The sequence below is a fragment of the Zosterops lateralis genome (assembly GCF_965231275.1).
Source record: "Zosterops lateralis genome assembly, chromosome: 3".
NCBI lineage: Eukaryota > Metazoa > Chordata > Aves > Passeriformes > Zosteropidae > Zosterops > Zosterops lateralis.
The window spans coordinates 13,344,211-13,361,182 of NC_139764.1; positions in this window are offsets into that span (position 1 = coordinate 13,344,211).

Sequence of the window (16,972 nt, forward strand, 5' to 3'; positions counted from 1 at the left end):
ACCCAGGGCTTTTTCAGTGTCACCCTTTTTTGGTGTCAGAGATTAAATTCATGTATATTTACTCAAATATTTTTCATAGCCAAAATTGTTCTTATTTTCCCCCAAAGTTGACACAAAGGTCTTGCTTCACAAGTTTACATTAATTTTGTCATTTAAAAATTTAATATATATAAGCATGTCAGCACCTAGAATTCATCCATTGCTGAAGAATACTTAATTGGAAAAACAATCTGCTTCTTCACTCCTCCAGCTCTCCTAAATATATCCATTTTTCAATATTTTAATTGCATGCATACACATTTTATATATGTATCCATGTTTTGTTTTCTGGGTTCTAGCAGAATGACAGCATATTAAAAGAAATTTTGAACTGTACTACCCATTACCAGACTTCAAAGTCTTGTTTTTCTTCTGTTTCTTTATAACTCTTTTTACAGGCATTGTTTGTTTAGTTGAAAATGGTTAATAAATTGTAATGACTATTTCTCCAATGAATTTCAAAAGAATTACGCTTATATATTGATAAGTATTCAAGCATGGCCTTGCAGGTTGTGTTTTATTGACTTGTTCGTCATGGATTATTCATACTGCCCAACTTGTGCCATGGTTCCTTGTATTCATACTGAGGTAACACAAAAAATATTTTTATCAAGGTATTAATGCTTACAGCACTGCAAAGCCCCTTCCAGCAAGCTGATGGAAGGAGGGAAATTGAAACCTCTTCCACAAAGAATTGCAGCCACAACTTGTCACTGGGAACTGGGGAGAGGAGGGTAAAGATAAAATGGAAGAGACACTGTTCCTGGACAGCCAAAGTCAATAGTTATAAATTTTCTCCCTCAAAGCTGTTAACAAAATACAAGTGTGTTCAAGTCTTAGAAGAGGATGGACTGAGGAAATGGTTTACCTATATTTGTAAAGTACAGGTCTATTCTCTTTGAGAAAACCATTTAGCAGCTCATTTGAAAGATTTTGACAATGTTTAGCTCAGTGCAAAAATGGAAGCGAGGCTTCTACCACATCATATCTCCACAGCAAAGTCACTACTCAAATAACCCTGTCCCTTAGCTAATAATACTACTACTAATAATAATAATAATAATATGATAATGATAATAATAATAGTATCTAATTAAATGCAATAATATATAGAGCTTCATGAAGCATCTAGAAACTTTGGAGGTTGCTTTATTTATGATTTGATTTTATTTTGAATTCTCTGAAACAAAAGAGCTTGTGAGCTTACAAACTCTTGGCTTCTTTACTTTGAAGAAATTGCCAAGGCAGAGCAGAAACCACATAGGTTCCACTAGTCTTGCATAGGTCCCATCATAAATTGGCTATAATCCAACCACCAGAATGAAACCTGCCACTTTACCTATGAAAAAGAATTTTTTTCCGACTGTGTTTTACAATATTATGCACATAATTTTAGAGGGCTGAGTTGTTGCTTATTGTACTTCAGCCTGATGTTTGTTCACATTATAAACACCTGATAAACCATCTTCTGTGATACTTGTGGACATCACTACTGTAATTAAGCACTTATATCTGCCAAAGCTGGGTAACAAGCTGGAACGGTAGCTGAACAAATTAGTGTTCTAGTGTGTTTATCCTGCTGCATTCAAATGACTGCAGGTTTTTATCCCTGACAGCACCAGCTGGGTTGGGAACTTTAACAATTGTTTATATTGCAACTTAGAATTTCTAAGCTTCAATGTGCCTGATAAAATGATCACTCTTTTGGGAAGAGCAGGGAGGCTGCCTTCCCTCGGTGAGCTGACACAAACTTCTGTGCTACTGCAGGCTGTGCTGCCCTGGCATTTTGTATGGAAGCTGTATGGGATTAAAGATGCCAGGATAAGCACAGCCAACATGGAGACAGGGAGAAGTTGTATCTTCTTCTTTACACGTCGATGTTACCTTATGAATCAAGACGCTACAATGCAATGAATCTTTTCTGGTGAGCTGTCTGGACATTTAACACTATCAGGCCTGCTCTCCACAATTTGTATTATTATTACACCCAGGAAAAACTGTGAAAAGCTGACATTCCTTGTTCAATTACCTCTGACTCTGTGTGGGTTTATTCACTGTAGAGAGCTCCATGAAAAATGAGCCTCTCTTCTATGGAAATGTCAGTTTTCACTATGAACAATATATTCTCTACGAGCTGATCTATGTAGTCCTTTGAAGATGTTTGTTAGTTTGTTTTTTTTCTTTTAAGAAAGAGTGTAATTCTAAGGGAAAAAAAATGAAAGTCTCTGTTGTGAGCACACTGATGCTAAGAAAGGCTGGCTGTGAAGTTGGCATCTGCTTCAGAACAAGGAGCAACAAAATGAAGGCTTGTATTTTTCATGCTCCAAGATTAAAGGACAGCAACTAGAGCCTTTTATACCGTCAGAAGCAAAGCCTGGCCAGGGAGCAGAGGAAGTTTTTGTTATAGGGACTTTGTTTTTTATCAGATGGGAAGCACCCCAGAAGATGAACTGAAGCTGCTCTCTGTCTCACCAAACCCCAATGTTTTTCTTTTGTGCCTTCCTTCTGGCCCTTGGCATGGTAACTGAGGAGTCATAACATAGCAATAAACCCAGATGGCTGGCTTCATCAAGAGGAGGTACCTGTACTGTATTAGATATGGCTATAAAACTGCATCCTGAAGCCCAGGTAAATCTACTGAATTTAATAAGGTCATGAAAAAATAATAACACAAATATGCCTTCAGGGTTAAGTCTTGAAGCCAGAGTAAGATATTAAATTTGAATATTTCCAAATGACTTCTTAGACAGACTCCTTTTGCACTCTATAGTATCTTTTTTTTTTTTTTTTTTTTTTTTTTTTTGCAAATAGAGAGGAAGAGTAAGTATTATCAGTCCAGCTTTAGACGTTAGTTGTGGAAATTATAGTGTATTTCTTTATGGTAATAATCCCTTTCTTTCAAATGAACAAATGTAAGAACTGTATTTAAAATTTAATATTTATGTGCATTTTGGAGTTGAAATAGGAAAAGTTAAAATAAATCAGGGGCATAACAAACTAATTTTCTTGACTGACTAGACATTCAGGCTGCTGAGGCAAGAGACAGTCATTCCTACTATCGCTGTAGCCATCTGTTACCCTGTGTCTCAGAGCAACAATGATTCTTGACTAATGCACTTCGTGCAAAAGCAGAGACTTTACAAGAAGTGACCTGTAATTATTTATGAGTAGTCTAATGAAGAAATTAGTCAGTCTACTAATGTGGCAAAAGCATCACTAACAGCACTGGTCAGATCAAAAGCAAAGGCTTGGTGCATTTTTTTCTAATCCTTAAGACTTAGAGCAGCATGGAATGTCTGTGCTCCAGTGAACTTAACCTTGTACCATGATCTTGGAGGATACTTTCCAGACCTATGGTCATAGGCAGTGTTACATAAATAGTGAACTTTCTTTTTGTGGACAGCACTGCTTTGAAGCATTTGATTTCCCAGTGCAAACTGATACACAGACCCCTGCAGAGAGGCCAGTGCTGATGCAAAGATGGGCAGTAAAAAGCATCCCTTTCCTTCCTGCAGCACAAGCAGCAGTCATTGCCCATGTCTTAGGCATAGCCTTGGAATCATTCCTTTTTGTACATCCAGTGAAACAGTGTACCAATGGACATACGGAGAAGGAAGAAAAGATAACAAGGATGTATCTGTATTGCTGTCAGGCTTCATATTTTATGTGTTTGAGTGTTCTTGTAGCCACAAGGCTATTCGAGGAGATGGACAACAAATGCAGGGTCAGCAATGAGGTGAGAGAGGAAAACAGGATAAGGTGAAAGGGAATGTGATGCAGTGATCATGCAGTAACTTCAATGGCTGGTAAAAACTTTCTCAATCAAGCCAATATCTGCAGCTGCTGTGATAATCTGTCATAGTACTTGCGGCATTACCCAATTAAATGTTCACAAATTATCAGTGTAGCTGGTCGATGATAGTGCATTTTGCCTGTTCCTGAGACTTTTTGTATCAGGGTTTCTTACATTAATCCTCTTGCACTCCACCTGGGCCTCCCTAGCTGTCATAGCCAAGAACTGACCCACCTGTCCAACAGTGATTGTCAATGTGCAGAAACAAGAATTATGTCTGCACCAATGTGCACACCAACCTGGAATATTACATCAATGTATTGAATGTATGAAATTGTCTTGCATCCTTACTATTACCTGTTAGAAGTCTCCTTAGAGATCCTATTTGAAGGGGAAATCAGGGTTACCCTACAGGAGATGTACTGAGCAGTAGGTGCAAAATGAGCCATCAGACACAATATTGTTTCTTGAGGGGCAAGAGCAGATAAGAAAAGAAGTATGGAAAATAAATTGGAAGGATGTAAACTGATTCTTTTCATAGGAGATCTTGAGTATGGTACAGACATTCAGAGTTGATGGTGCTTGGAGAGAGAGACTGGATCCCAGCTGAAAGCGTGGTACTATGAGAACAAATGCTAACAGAATTTTTACAATAATCCAAGTATACTCAAAGTAACAAAATAATTATCTCATTTTTTCAATCCTTATTTCTCCACCAGCAATGTGCCATTAGGCAACAACTGGGCTTTTTCTAATTGCTGGATTTAAGGAATATCTCATTTTCTTCACAACTTTGGCCAGCCTGCCAAAACTTCCAATTAATTCCAAATATAGCGTTCTCTGGTGTAGCATGAAAACTCAATAGTGGTTGGAGTGTATTAAGTTGCTGTACACAAGTCAACGTGTCCACAGCCAGCAATATCTTTCCAATGCAATCAAGCTGGGTGAGAATTGAATCAGCAAACTGGAATCCAGGTGGTCTTTATCCTCTCATCTCTGACCCACTGAGCCATCATTTTTCCTACCAACTGTTCCTGGAAGTCAGGACTTTGATAAAGTTTTGCTGTTGCTGTCTAAAAGTGCTGCAAAGTGGTATGAAGCAAAAAAAAAAAAAGAAAGAAAGAAAAAAACAGCAAAAAGCAGCACAGTCAGTAAGAGTTAAGCAGGAGTCTGCAGAAACAATACTGGCACACAGAACTGAACTGGTGACATTCACCTCAAAGGATACTCTAGAGGGAAGGTCTCTGTTGCATCCATTTGAACACTGGCATAAGATTCTTCACATAAGATGAGCTAAAAAATGTTCATAAATTATTGGCTTATATGAAAAATGAACTCCCCCAAACACCCCAGACTCTGGTGACAGACCATTCAGAGGATTTTGACAGGGATCACAAGTAATACGTTATCATCCAGACATTCCAAGGCATGTATTTCTTTACAGCATTTAATGCATCTTTCAGCATTTGTCACAATTTTTTGCAATTATGACCTTTTTTTTACTTCTTCTCCTACAATTCATATGAATAAATCTTTGTTTTATCAGAGTATGAAAGTTAAAATGTTGCTTTTACTGTCAGATACAGAAAAATTATATACAAAATAATGCTTTTCCAATTCACTCATATTTTTCCCACTGCATTATCTCAATTTTTGTGCTTTTATACTTCATGAAAATTGCAAAAAGGAAATCAACATATGCTGAAAACCTGTGTGGTGCTCTGTTGCTTTCGTTAGTTTCAGGAAGCAGACATTAAAGTCTTTCTGTCAAGAGACAGTTCTTATGTTTAATTTCAAGTTGATCACAAGGCTGCAAGGGTTGCAGAGGTGTTTTAAACCCTTCCCTGTGAAAACTAGAGGAGAACAGCTCTTCCACAACTGATGGCCGAGCAAAAATATTATCCAACAATCATATAAAAAAACTCAGAGGATTAATTTTCTTTTAGACGTCATAAGCCCTGAAGGACTCACTTGCTAACTAGCTCATGGAAATAATTAATGCTAGAGGTCATGTGGTCTTTACATTAAAATGTCAAGAAAATAATTTCCTGGGAATCTCATTAGCACAAAGCAAAAGAGTACACAATGTAAACACCCACATTTTTCAGTCCAGACTTTCATTATGATTTTACTTATTTATTTAAATTCAATCGTTTTAATACATATAAAATGTGTATTAATATTTGATTTTACAAGTGATTTTATTACCATACTTGCTGACTATTTAATATAAAAAAAACCTAGATAATCCAAATGGCTGCTGATCTGCTAAGTCTCACTCACCCACTCCAAAGATGGGTAAGAAAACATGAGAGGCTCCCTATTATATATAGAAGAACTGTGCCAATTTATTTCAGCCTCACAAGACTTTTGAAACTAATTCCATAGCTCATGCACTTCTTTAAGGAAAAGCCATAGGCAGCTGCAACCATGCCAGGCATCCAGGTGCTTCACTGTGTGCAGTGTCCACTGTTATAAATGGCCATTTTTAGAGCTGTAAAGTCAAGAACTCCAAAGTTATGAAATACCAGAGTGAAGTCTGGAGTGCCAGTTTTATCTGAACCCTTTGTTTGGGTGTATTATGAGATCCTCTTTAATTACATGAGCACACACTGCTTTTCCAACAGAATGCCTGCCTTAGGGCACAATATGGATGTGGCTCACTTACTGAGAAACTAGTCAATATTTTGTGCTCGCCTTGTTTGAAGTGCTTTATTTACTACATCAAATCCAGCCCTGAAAACTGACAGTGCTTTTCCCACAGTTATTTCTGTGATGCTTTTCAGAATAACATTGCAGAATCACAAAACTCAGACTCACAGAATATTCTGATTGCTCCATAAATATTAATTATATCATTTACACAATACATCTGAAAAATGAGCGGATAGTATTTACAGACACACATCTGAACTCAGGGGGAACCTCATAATTTGCAAGTGCTATCATTACAGCTCTGGTAAATCAGGGGAAGCAAAATTTGCAGGAGGAAATACTACTATCCCAGGACCAGATATCTACTGATTTCCTCTTCCTGCTTGTTCCTCTAGAGTGAGCATTATGATATCTCCTCCTGCCCTGTTTTTTTACCCAGCTGAGTCCAATTCCCTCCTACTGTCCAAAGTTCCTTTTTCCAGTTTAGCTTTCTTTCTCATCTTAAATGTTGCTTCTGTCTCTTGCTTCAGTTCATGGATTGCAAAGTCTTGTCCTTGTTCTTCCTCTGTACCTGGACTTTGAACCTTCCTTCCATGTTTGGCTATTTCAGGTGTCCTTTATATTTAGTTTCTCAACTAATCATTTTTTGATGAGCATCATGTCTGCACTCAGCCTCACCAGCAGCTCCACCCCAGCTGCTACACTGCTCCTATGAGTGCAGCAGTTATGGAAATCAGTTGTTTTCTCACACAGACGCAGCTAGTGAAGCGTACAATCAATGTTCATTGCTAAAAAAAAAAACCCAAAAACTGTTTAAGAACTAGATCTGCTGTAAGACTCAGGAAGAAACAGTCAGAATTTGAGTCTTCACGTGTTCAGTTACAGGACAGACACAATCTACTAAATAGGCTTTAACTGTGCTGAAATCAAGCTGACAAAATGTGTCTTCCCCAGGCTAAGGACCACCAGTGTAGTGGGTGTCTCTGTATGGCCCTGGCAAAGGATTCTATATCCTGAGCAAACATCGAGGTTCCATCTTAAACAGAAAGGTCATTGAACTCATGGTGTAGCTGTTTTCCCTAAAAGACTGAAGTTTTCTATGACATACTGAGACAAAGCAAGAGTAAAGAAAATCTGCTCAGGAGGAAAGTAGCAGTGACTAGATTACAAGAAAGATTAAGTAGCTCTGGAAAATATTAAAGAAACACCAGAAGTGACTTCTAAATTATTTCTCTTCATTACAGCTGAAAAGTAAAACACAGTTATGTTCTCTCAATCAGCTTAGATTATACAGCGTGAAAATCAAGCTCATGTCGATTCTGTGCACAGCAGTTTTGAAACCTGCAGAAGAACTATAAATTGTTTCTCTCTTGGGACAATGCTTTCTAAATCTAAAAAAGCACAACCGAAAAAATTCAGATCTCCTGGAAATTTCTCTCACACAAATAACTCTATAAAGCAATGATGAAAATTTCCCATTATGAAAAACTCACACAACAGGGCTTTGCCCTATTGTGGAATCATCCCTTCTTTTCCAATGCACTAAAAGCACTTTTTTGTTGGGGTTTGCATTCCATAATGATTTTTCTTCTATTTGTGCCAGGTCTTTTTTCTTTTTGTTTGGTGGGTTTTTTTTGTTTGTTTGTTTGTTTGTTTGTTTTGATTGGTTGGTTGGTTGGTTTTGATTTTGTTTGTTTATAGTTTTTTTGTTTTTTCTGGCATAGATTCTCCCATGCTTAGAACATGAATTAATAACCCTAAACTTGAGACAAACTTTTGGCATTAGTCGTGTTTCTGATGCTCTCTCACACTGACAAAAATAATGAAGACACAAGTGCAAAGTGTATTTCAAAAGTTGTTGATTCCACTGGCTATTTAGAGGTGTGATAACAAAAATTGTTCTCCTTTTGTATTTTTATATACTAGGGTCCTGATGAAAATGATCCCTGTTCTGCAGGAAATTTTCGTGGTCCTAAAATAGTTGTTAATTGTTGAAGTTAAAAGTGACAACTTTCCTCAGGCAGCCTCCAAATTAATAAAGGCACCTTGAACATAAGAAGCGACTCACAAATTACTGTCACACTCTCCTGGGTGCATAGATGTAATTATCAGTAAACACTCAGATTTTTTTCTTTTTTAACAAGAATAGCTCCAGTAAGTCAAGTGTTTGGGGCATATATAATTTTATCTCCAGATGACCACTTTATGAGTACATATTTTTGTTATGAGCATCTCTCCAGTAATGTGTGGATGTAAGCACAAATACCTCACAAATACCTTTATACAGAATTTGCTGGAATTCAAGAGGAAAGCAGTGGCTTGAGTACAACATGGAAAAAATGCAAGTGTTAAGAAAATACTTGTTCATTGTGAGTTATTATGCTTGTTTTACATGGTGTAACTCAATAATGAATCACTACAGAATACTGATCACATCAATTTACCATATTCATATACACTCATCAAATTATATTTCAATTTGATCTAATTAAAATGTTTCATATTATTATGCCTTTCAAAAATAGTGTCAAGATGAAAACTACCAGTTATTAATGTCAAATCTAGTCTCCAGATCACAGTGCCATTTCCAAGTTTTTTCTGAACCATTTCAGAAGCATCAGGATTTTTTTTTTTTTTTTCACTTAGATCCACACAAAAATAATTCTTTAAAGTCAAATGGGAAACTTGCTGTACTAACATTTTCAGGGTGTAATCCCCAGCAGCCTTCAGAGCAGTGCTAGTAATGATAGAAGCATCAAATATTAAATATGTGTTAGAGTCATAAAAGGATTGCATACACAGGGAAATCTACAGTTCCAGGTAATATCAGAAATTAATGTAAAAGAAGATGGCAAGCTGGTGCATGACAGTAATGCCCTGGAAACTTTGCAAATAACTTGAGACTTAAAAATTTCTTCAGAACATACTATGATGGAAAATCAGAGATTAAAGCTCTATGGGCTTCTCACCCACAACTTCAGGCATTCCATGTATTTGAAACAAAACCATATTCTTGATATGAAAAATACTGTTTCTACATTCAATCTCCCTGAAATTGGTCTGTAGTCTGATGGGCTGAGACAGAGATACAGATAAAGACTGTGGGTAGTCAGTGTCTTCCCAAAAGACAAAAATGGATTAATGATACTGCATTTATTCAGAAAAATTCACTATATAAATTGTGTTGTTAAAAAGGAATCCTCTTGCTCCCTTGGGAAAAGCTCATGATGGTCAGGACAACTAAGCCAAAGAGATTCACAGTAGAAGGAGAAAATGTAAAAAAAAAAAAAAAACAAAGCTGGGAAAAGAATAATTGTCATAATCCTGTCCAGCTGAGCACAGTTTATTGTCAGAGAAGTGAAGTGAATCAAAAGTTTGTTCATTTGCATATTCTAAAAAGAGGATTATGTATGTATTAGAAAAAGACATAAAATTGAAACAAGAAATGCAGGTTTGTTTTTTTTTTAGACTGGAAATAAATGGAGCCATTTCTACAATGAGGCCATATTCATTTCACTTCACAGTGTCTTTAATTGAAAAAAACAATAGCTCTCTACAGGCAGAGTTATCACTTATAGAGTTGCTGTGAGATGGAAGGGAGATTTTATGGTTTCCTACTGAGGTTCATATGATGGAATGGGGCAAGCAGAATGGCCATAATAGCTTCTTACCATCCTATAAAAAGTGTGATCTGACTGTGAAAAGGTTTGAAAAAAATTTCACAGGGAGCACTTCTGAGTGTTGCCAATCTCAAGAAGTAACAGTGACAGATCATTGATGGCAATACACAATAAACTCCTTTCTGAGGTCTTGCAGCCCGAGAAGCAGAAAGTGATATACAGGAACACAAGAAATGAAAGGGAATTTCATTTTCTAACCACTGTCATTTAAAAAACATGCTTCTGCTTGCAGAACTTTAGCCAGCCTCACCCTTCCCATTGTATTTATCTTCCCACAAACAGGCTGCAAGGTCATAAAACAATATGCGCGATTCCCTCTAGGAAGGCAGATCTGTCTGCCTTGAAACCAGACCACTGATTTCATAACGTGCAGCTTTTAAAGTGTAAAAGCAACTAACAGCTTTGGACAGCACTGTTGTGTGCTCCAGATTGCTCCTTGCCACCGTGGCCTCGCTGTATGTCTGTCCCCACGGAACAGCGGCCACAGCCACCGCGCATCGCATGGCTCTCCTGGAGGCTCTCAGATATAAGCGAGCCTAATCAAGAGAAGTGTGAAATCACAACAAAGCCAGCTCTTCCCGTTTTGCAGATGGTGAGCTGCCAGGAGGGATCAGCCCAGACTTTAATTGCAAGGCTGATGAGAGAGGCAGGCAAGATGGGAAGGTACATGTTGTGGTGTGGGCAGATCATTACATAACAGCGAGGCTGTCACACACGCGGTGCCGAATGAATCAACACACGCTTTAAAAAATGGCACCATCAATGGTTTCCTCACTCCAGAAACAGGGATTAAGTACCCTGGCTGTTCGCAAACTTCTTTGGGTCTGATCAAGAATCTGGTAATATTATTATTATTGTTGAAACTTAAAAGAATCTTCCTTTTCAAACTTGTCCCAGAGTTAGCCAGATGCACGTATACACATAAATTCATATACATAGGTTCATGTGTTAATACTCACATGTTAGATGCTTCTGTATGTATCCTTATTTTTCCTTTAGTAATAGATTTTACCCTAAGGTGGAAAAATGTTCTCTGTTACTCCAAGAAAATTTCAAAGAAGAAATTACAACTTGTGGATCTGAGTACTTCTAATGATTGTCTTACTTTTCTACATGGGCCAATAGCGGCAAAGTTGTGCTTATGCCTCCCTGGAGTGAGGAGATATCGCTGAGACTCTGTGTTTCTTTAATGATGAAAGAATTACAGAAATATGATACCAGCTGCCTGTCATTGGAACAGACAGAAAGGAAGTCAATAAGCACCAGGACAGTTGAGTGGAGTTTAAAATCCATATTTGACTGAATACAATGTCCAAAAATGCCTGAAGTATCTTGACTTTGATGTTGTGCTGTAGAAATCAGTTTCTCAATCTAAGTGCCAGGAAATAAAAGTTTTCATAATCTAATGAAAAGATGCCAACATGGGAAACAAAACGTATAAGGAAGAGGTAGCAGGTACCAGGCATTGAGCTGTTTCCATATGGGTTCTATTGCATGGGCTTTCTATTTCTATAACGTAGAAGGAAGGAACTCATGCACAGCTATTTATAAGTGTCACTAATTTAAGTGATTGTTTTTGTATCCTAGCTTCAGAATTAAACACAAAAAAAGTCTATAAAATAAGTAACCTAGATTACGCAAATATTTTGTACCGAAACGCATTACTTGAAAAACAGCAGAGGAAGTGAAATATTCAAAATCTGTGCAACATAAAGGAGATTAATTCCATAATTCCAAGAAGAATTTTTGTCTTCAAGAGGACAAACTTGAAGCTTATAACAACTGAAAAATTACATATTTTTTTAAGGATATTGACCTACTCATATGAGGTCTGGGAAATCTTAACTAATACCACTTTTAAAAACATTATCTGATTTAATTGTTTATTTATTGTGTATTTTAATTTTTTATTTTACTGTATATTTATTGTGTATGACAAGAAAAAGATCTTTTTTTTCCTGGGAAGGATTGTTGAATTGCTGAATGAGAATTCAGCAACGAACCCTTAAAAATTTTAGACATGAATTTTTCTGTAAGTGGTTTAAAAGTTCAATCTAAGTCCCATGTAACAGAATTAACTAAAAAGTAATAGAAATATCAGAATACATTTTTGTCTTTTTTGCTCTTTAGAAACTTGAATATAGGATGGGACATCATCAACTCCGTGCTTAAAGAGGCACCTGAGAGGTAAAAGTTCTGTTTTCTTTTATTTTTGTTTTTTTGTCCAGTGTTCAATCTGTGCTTGAGGTAAACCATGAGCTCTCAGTGTCATACATTTATCACTGTCATAGACTGCAATATTTTTTGAATCTGAAACATACCTCAAAGTCTACTTAATATCAGAAAATAATATTCTCTTCCCTGGAACAAAAATACTCCTTTAGTATTGCAATAAAAAGAAGAATATTGTCTCTTCTGACAAAGACGTGGAATGCATTTCAAAATTTTCCTTGTATTAGACAATACCTGTAACACTAGAGGGTAGTATAAGGAGTTTTGTGGTAACTGAAAACTAGAGTCCATTTGGACTGTCCATTTGCAAGTTCTAACCACAATTCTACAATAGAAGAAAAGCAAAGACTAGAAAATAGCTATTCATATCTTTTCAGCTGTGTGCATTACCCAAACTTAATTTTATTTTTCTCCTGGAATGCACAGATGGACTAATGGATAATTAGCTGGCCAGATTTCATTAGGAAAATTCTTATACCTTAGTTCCTTTTCATGCTGGAAAAGGAGGAAAAAGGTTTTTTCACTAGTATTTATGTCTCTCAGATATATTTTCTGGTTGTCTATTTGATTTGAAATACCGGCAACCATGGATTATTAACAAGGAAAAAAAATATAGTCTGTCAACTTCTCAATGGAAAAACTAAAAGAAAAATATTTTAATTGCTTCTAAAAACAGGTGAAAGCATGAAGGTTTCATCTAAAAGTTTCTACTGCATGCAGATGCCCTGATAAAAGGCAGTTGCTTTTCTTTTTGCAGCTAATACAGGCACAAAATTCAGGAGGACAGTGAGCCTTGCCGAGTGAGGTGATGCCATCCTTCGCACACTGCATGCTAAATCTCAAACAGAACCCGCTCCCCATTAGGGATGCAAACACCAGTACTCAAGACATGTACATTTGTACTGGATTGCAGACTTAATGAACTGAGCTTGGTGTCTGCTGGATAAAGCAGTAGCAAGTAGGCAGGATCTACAGAGAAGTGGTCATGGAATAGAGAATGAAGATTTCCCTGCTTCCTTGCTGTTAATTCCTGGGCAAAAGAAGTTGAAGTTATACAAAATAGCAATAGGAGTTGGGACATGTTTGTGAATACCATTGAAATGAAAGCTAGAAAAGCAGCCACTCAAAGTGATTCAGTCCAATTTGTCCATAAATTTCCCCCTAAATTTAGGAATAAACCCTTATTAGATGAAGTAGACAAATAACCACATAATGAGAATGACAGCACTGAAAGAAAAAGCTGTCAGTCAGCAGTCTACATTGATCAGGACAGCTCAATCAGAGATTTAGCAGATGAGACTATGATTTGTTTCGTCCTCATTTTTCACCCTCAATTCTTTTCCACAGTGTATCATTGAAAATAACTATGATTCATAATTAGCTTTTGATTATATTACCAGATAGGATAATTAAAATATCAGGATGCATCCCTCTATAAAGGGTTTTTCAAATCATGCTGTGACATTCTCTGGCTATTCAGAAATTTTTCTTTGCTTTCTCAGTATCAGTCAATGCTTGTTGATTGCCATAATTCTGACCAGGAAGAAATCACCTGCTTTTTGGAATGAAAGTCAGATTTAACCTAAAGTAAAGTAAATATATTTTTGCAGGGTCTTATTTGGAAGATTCTAAGTTTAAACCCAGGATGAGTTATTTAGGGTGCATTTTTTTCTCTGAGACAAAGGAAATACTGAGTTACCAGACAACTCACCTGCAAGCAGGTGAGCAACCAGCCATCCCACACCGCCTGCACCTGAATAAGCAGATGCAAATCACCTCTAACCTATTTAGAGTGATAGAAGAGTAACAACACAATTTTTGAGCAAAGCCTGGTGTATGTACTGCTAGAGCAAAGCGTGCTGGAAAACATTCACTGCCACCCCCAGGTGCCATCTCCTCCCTTCTTTCCCCTCTCTTTAACTGATCACAGTTTTGCTGTAAAACCAGAAAGGAAGTGCAATGAAAAATAATGAAGCAAATTCTCAGCCAAGTATCACTATGAAAAGAACGTTCTACTTGCAATAGGATTGAATTACCAAATTAAAGAAATTTAAAACCAAAAATAATCCAGAGTATCTTACAGTCAAGAAAAACCTCACTGTCCTCTGCTACGGCTGCAGAATGCTTGACCTCCCTGAATATCATACTCCAACAGGCAATGCAACATTTTTAAAGAGACCTGACTGTCTAACTTCTTTTAAGTTCCTAGAGACACCACTTTAAAGATAGGGGCTCTAGAATAGTAATAAATATGGTGTGAAACATGTTTCTGATATTCCTATTACCAGCCTGCTTCATGGACTGAAATGACAACAAATGTGAGCAAAGTGATAAAAACCACACTTCTTCCTATCTTCGTGCAGAGCACTGATAATATTCACATCTAGTTATTGTTCCAGGAATATATCTACAGTATCTATACCAGAGTACAAGAGCTGGGCTGTAGGGACAAATATCACTGAAAGATTAAAGCATTTAAAAGGGGAAAAGGTTTTATTTTGATTTTACTTGTTTGTTTGCTCTCATGCAAAACAGCTTCACAGAAAATGAGGACTCTCTTGTCACTGAACTATTTATTTCCCAGCTAACAATAAATAAGGCTTAGCATGTGCAAGTGTTAGGAGTCATTGCTTGTATATATCAAGGGAATCCAGACTTCACAGGGTGGATCTATATACTTTATTTAGCATTACCATATACTAAGACCACTGAGAGTGACTAACCATGCAGTGCATACAATCTATTGCATGCAATTAATTAATATGAGAACATGTATATTTTAACAGAACTTAGGTACCAGCCCATTAAATTATTGCCGGTGATGTAATGTATGATATTGCATATTTATAACCATTATAAAAACAACCTAAAAACTACAATGGATAAGTATTTTCAATGTTACAGGTGTGACAAATCACATTTAAAGGTAAAATAAACAAAATAAAAAGCATCATTTCTCATTCAGAAAGTACTTAATCTCTAAGGCTCTTTCATTCAGCAAGTTCCATGTTACTGGAAACTTAGGTGAATTCAGGGGAATCCTTTTTTTATTATATATATATATATATATATAAAATCCATACATCTGAGATTTGGTTAAATGGGTCTTCAGAACAATTCAGAACAGTCATTCAGATGAATTCACTCTTTCTTTGAATATCACCTCCACATATGACTAAAAGTACCTAACCTATAGATCAAATTAAATATTTCTCAGTTATACAAGCTATTCAGACATCTCCATCTGACCTCTTACATCACTGTAAAGACACTGACAGCAGTGGACTTGTATTTGAAAGGAGCTGGGAAGAGAATGAGGACCAAAAAGACACTACTGGAAGAATAGTTTTTTTCCTCATAGGCATGCCTTTGAGTGCCTATATGATCATTTCACTTCCCTTCACATGCTTAATAATAAATAGCTCACGGAATCATAGAGATGTGTTGGGTAAACACTGCAAGTTATGAGGCAAATTTAATGCCTCATAAACTCACAGCCAAGTAAAGCTGTCATTTGCAAGAACAATTAAGCCATTATTCTGTTCCATGGAGAGTGTAGGATATTCCTGAAACCTGTAAATTCACAGAAAAGAGAAGCTGGCCATATGTTCAGAACAAATATTAACATTTTATTAATAGTGAATTTGCTTGCAAGCTTCAAGCCAGCATTTATTTTCTTTGTTTATCAGGATTTACAATCTATCCACTGCTCCTTGCCCTGTATACTGTTAAAAGGCAAAAGAAATACAAGAGTACCCTGTGATGTTTTGGTTTTATTTTCTGTGACTAAAGTACTTTACTTGAAGTCCTGCTAGTGAGATGTTGTGAAAAGAGAGAAAAGAAGATCAAAAAATAAGACTTTTATCTCTGAGCCATGAAAAGATCTGACATCTGGGGCTACTATAAAAATTGCTAGTGTGGCCTGAAGATCGTCCAAATATAGATAGAGGACAATATTATAAAATTTTTTCTGTTGTGTAGCATGTTTTTACTGCTCAGTCATATAAAATCACAATAGGATCTTTAATCTTTAGGGAACCACAAGATAAAACTTCACAAAGTGCCTTCCTGAAACACTATAATAATTCTCAGATCTTTGTGGATACTGTAGGTGGAAGCAGTATGGGATTATCACCTCTTGATTGTGTAGTTTCCAAAGAATGAAACATTCTACACAAGGTACATATGTGGTGTGTAGTGGCAGTGCAAGTGATAATTTCCCTGAGAACCTGAGTCCTACATGACCTTCACTTTTGACCACAAGATTCATCTATGTATTTCTCTGGCACACAAAACTAAATATGCAGTGCAGATATTTTGCTGTATGTTAAGCTTAAAAAAAAATGTGTGTAAAAATTAAAGAATGAGGCTGAATTCAGCCATTGAATTGGAAAAAACTCCTAATTTGTAATGTAAGCAATGTTGGTTGTGTCATTTCAACTTGGAAGAAGAACACAAGCCTAAACTCCTTCGTTGTCCTCACTGTCACAAAGCTGACCCACATTTCACATTTAATTAGAAGTGAGCTAACTGGACTTCCCTGTAAACACAGCCAGGTTGAAGCTGCAGAGAC